The 4,343-nt window shown below is 40.0% G+C and overlaps 1 protein-coding gene across 2 annotated transcripts in view; it reads left to right on the top strand.

Moving 5' to 3' along the window:
- The first annotated feature begins 217 nt into the window (after window positions 1-217).
- ZNF583 (zinc finger protein 583) overlaps window positions 218-4,343 on the top strand; it is a 34,099-nt gene continuing 29,973 nt past the window's right edge. Inside the window, exons 1-2 of one of the 2 annotated variants that reach the window (XR_008615451.1) lie at window positions 218-310; window positions 569-2,443. The gene's annotated coding sequence lies outside the window, so the exon portion shown is untranslated. Of the gene's footprint in view, window positions 311-568; window positions 2,444-4,343 lie in introns of those variants that run through there. The other variant, XM_028477911.2, reaches the window with a different exon arrangement.

The following is a 4,343-nucleotide window of genomic DNA, read 5'->3' as shown; positions in this document are numbered from 1 at the left end:
CCCAGGTACGCTTCCCCCTCCGTACCGGCGGACTCGGGAGGCGGAAGACGGCGCAGACTCACAAAGCCCCTCGGCTGATGTGTCGCGATTGGGCCAGCGCCGCAGTCTCTTCTGGGAAACGTAGTCTCCAGGCCTAAAGGCCGGAACCAAACCGCAAGGCCGCGTCTCGCGATGCTTCGGGTGGGCGGGGTGCTTGCGTGCGTGGGAGACCGTCGGGGTTACGGCAGAGCGTGTTGGGTTCCCTGAGTCGCAGGGTGAGAGTCGGTCCGTTGGGCCCGTTGTCTGCGTGTGACTGTCTCGCTGATTGCAGGTGAGTGTGTGTGACTGTGACTGGGCGCGCCGTGTTCGGTTCTCACCCGGTCGTTGAGTGTGTGACTGGGACCGTTAAACGCCAGGTACACGTTTGCGTGTGGCTGTGTAAAAGTGGTATATGACAGAATTTTTCTCGTCTATTGTTAAATCACCTTTGCCGTGGAACAGCCATTTTATTGAAAGATTTGGAGGGAGGAAAAAGCCCGAGAGTTCATTTGGTAACTAATTTTAAAACATTATGTCGAAATACTTGTAGATTATGAAGGAGAATGCAGAATCAGCAAAAATGTTTTAAAGGCGTTGTCAAGGAGTTTCCTGTTATGAGATGACAGTTTTCGGCTAAGGCCTCTAGTGCTACAACTTTGGTTTGTGAAAGCATGAGAAGCTCTGAACTTCACCCATCCCGGGACAGCGTGTTCCAGTATAGTCGGAAGTCCAATGTCCTGGTTGCCGGTTATACCTGGTGTGTGAATGAGGAAAGCATCCCTTCAAGGTGGTACATTTGTCCTTGACCCAGGCCCACAGTCCAGAGACCTTGTCTCTTGATTTCTCTTAGAACATGTACTCTTGTGTCTCACTTTTTGAAACATTTTTTTGAGATCTGTGCACATCCATGTTGCTGCATGTCTGGAGGATGTCTTTTTCTCTAAATTAATTTAGAAATGTAATTTAAACCCAGTAAGAATACCAGTACTATTTCTCCATTGGAAATAGACAAGTTGATGCTAAAGTTCAAATGAAAAAATAAACATACAAAAATAGCTAAGAATACTCTGAGAAAAGAAAGCTATGGTGTATGCTAGTCTGATCAGATATTAAAGCATTCTAAAAACATCTATAATTATACCTGCTATGTGGTATTGGCTCATGAATTGTCAGGTGGAAGAGACTAGAAAGTCCAGAAATATCAAATACAGAGGGAAATCTGTAGTAAAGGTGGCAAATCATTGGGATAAAAATGAACTTTTTAATAAATAACCTTGTGGAATAATTGGATAGTCACTTGGAAAAAGATAGAATTGTATCTTATACAACTATTATAATAATTATTATAATTATATTTATAAAATGTAATTATTGTATAATTATTATACAATTTTATACATACCTCACATCATGCAAAAGAATAAACTCCTAATTGATCAGAGTTCTAAATTAAACCATGCAAATAGCAGACATGTACAGAGGTGAATTCTATTATAACCTGGTTGTGTGGAAAGACTTTCTAATTTCGACTTAAAAATCCAGACTTAATAAAAGACTGCTGCACTTGAAGCATAGAACTAAAGCACTTATGTAAGGCAAAATACACAACGAACAAAGGCAAAAGACAGATGGCAAAATCTTTATAACTTTATAAATCTCAGATAAGGAGCTAATATTCCTACTATATAAAGACAAAAAGCCAGAAAATGCAAGCAATCTCTGAACTCAACTTAGTAGATTGTTTTTCCTAATAGCTTTGGTGTAGTGATTTCGAAACTGTTTTGTGTGCATCATAGGATTGGGCAAATGAATAAATATATAGATTTGTTGGGAGCCAGTGTTTTACTGTGGGAAAAGAGAGATATAAATAAAGGATAATGGAAGGTAAGGAAGAACCCTGTGATGTTGGGTTGGTGTGAACTCATGATTAAAAGTGTGTCTGTGTACCTCACCCAGATCAGTGTTAACACCCATAGTGAGGGCATGCTGATATCATTTACTTTTGCTAAGATCTGATGGAAATGACAGTTTACCTCTATGGTCTTCCTCCCCAAAACGCGTAATACCAGTTTGATGACAGAACATCAGACAAATGCCAGTTCAGGGACATTAGACAAAATATCTGACCCAAACTCCTCAAAACTGTGAAGGTCATTGAAAATGAGGAAAGTCTGAGAAACCATCACAGCTAAAAGAAGCCTAAGGGGACACAACTACATTAAAAATAATGTATCCTGAATGAGATCCTGGAACAGAAAACAGACATTAGATAAAAACTAAGAAAAAATAAAGTGTGGACTTTAGTTAATAATAATGTATCAATGTTGGTTCATTGTTAAACAAAAAACAGACTAATGATAGGGGAAACTGGGTGCAGAGTATGTGGGAATCCTCTGTACTATTTTTGAAGTTTTTCTGTAAATCAAAAACTTCTAAAATAAAGTTTATTTAAATTAATTAGTCTTACTATTACTTTTTAAGAAAGTATTTATGTGCTTATGTATTTTCTACTTTTCTATTTGGTGAATGGGCCTGGAAGCAGTGATGCCTCAGTAGCAATAAGCAGACCTTGGTCTTTAAATACAATTCTCTAATAAAAGGAACCAAAGCTTCTTGGGATAATGTCTGATTCCAGGACGATGGCAGGGAAAGTACAAGATGAGTATGGAATATCTTCTTGTGCCAAAAAGTAAGGAGATGCTCAAAAAATATCACAGAGGATTCCCTGCTCACAACTGTGATGGTGTGATAGTACTAAACTAGGTAACATGTAGGAAACAAGTCTTTTCAGATATTGGACAACTGGTAGTGCAAGACTTTGATCCCCAAAAGAGGGAAGAATAAATGCGTTCCTACAGCTGCAATGGCTTTCTCCCTGGAGGCATATTCCAGACAATGCAGGAAGGAGGAACGCAAGCAGAGCTCAACAGATTTGCTAAAGTGAGACAAACAACAGAACTTGGGGAAACTGAAGTAACTGGAATTTGCCGAGCAGAGTGTGGAAGAGGAAGGAAGAGGAAGGAGGGAGATACTCTGAGAAGAAAGGAAGAGGAAGGAGGGAGATACTCTGAGAAAGAGCTCCAGAAATATGCATAGGAATCTCCCTGAGTTTTTGGCTGAAAGCTAAGCTGCACATAGATCTGTTTAAAGTGAAATTCTAGAACATGCAAAACTGTAGGGACAGAAAGTAGATCAGTGGTTGCTTTGGTCCAGGGCTCCAGGGGAAGTCAGAAAAGGAATAGAAGGGGAATTTGGGGGATGATGGAAATCTTCCATATCTTTATTGAGGAGATGATTGCATGGATGTATATGTTTGTCAATGCTCTTTGAAGTATATTCTTCAGGATTCAGCTTGAAGGGGGCTTCTGTGGGCAAAACCGGGACAATTTAAGCATCAATATAATTAGACTAGCAGTATCACTCAAAATATTTCATATGTCCATACTAAAATAAATGATGAATTAATGAGATGAGAAAGAACTTACAGAATTCCAATTAGTAAATGTAGAAGGAATGATAGAGTTAGAAAATATCTTTCAACCATCATGGTAGTAATTGATTCAGGCAGAAATCTCATTGATTATAAATCTGTTGCTAAAGATTGATGATGGGGGCTTCCCTGGTGGCACAGTGGTTGAGAATCTGCCTGCCAATGTAGGGGACACGGGTTCGAGCCCTGGTCTGGGAAGATCCCACATGCCACGGAGCAACTAGGCCCGTGAGCCACAACTACTGAGCCTGTGCGTCTGGAGCTTGTGCTCCACAACAAGAGAGGCCGCGACAGTGAGAGGCCCACGCACCGCGATGAAGAGTGGCCCCCACTCGCCGCAACTAGAGAAAGCCCACGCACAGAAACGAAGACCCAACACAGCCAAAATAAATAAATAAATAAATAATTTTTAAAAAAAAGATTGATGATGAACAGAATATCTTTGTAGTCTCAAATTATCTCCCCACAGATAACTTGCTACAGAAACAAAAATACTTTAGTGTGATCACAGTTAATCAAATGATTTGAATTTGCAACTGTCTTCTGGACTGTAGGTTCTCGAGGTGTGAAATTCAAACTTGCTGTGCTCAGTCACTTCTTGATTTAATATAGTAACCAGATCTTGTCTCTAAGATGTTGATGTTTTGTTTATCGTGAACTTTTTACACTGATCTTTATTTTAAAAAATATTTCATTGATCTATCATGTTTTTTTATTTCTGGGGTTTTTTTAGGTGCCCCATTAAACGCTGTGCTTGAAGGCATGCTTCACTCACCTCACTCTAGTTGTGGCCTTGGCTTAAGCATGTTTGGGGTGGGTGAGGAAAGGAAGGATG

This window comes from Physeter macrocephalus, chromosome 17 (assembly GCF_002837175.3).
Source record: "Physeter macrocephalus isolate SW-GA chromosome 17, ASM283717v5, whole genome shotgun sequence".
Taxonomy (NCBI): Eukaryota; Metazoa; Chordata; class Mammalia; order Artiodactyla; family Physeteridae; genus Physeter; species Physeter macrocephalus.
Note: the sequence above shows the minus strand (reverse complement) of the source record. Positions and strands in the feature narration are given on the sequence as shown.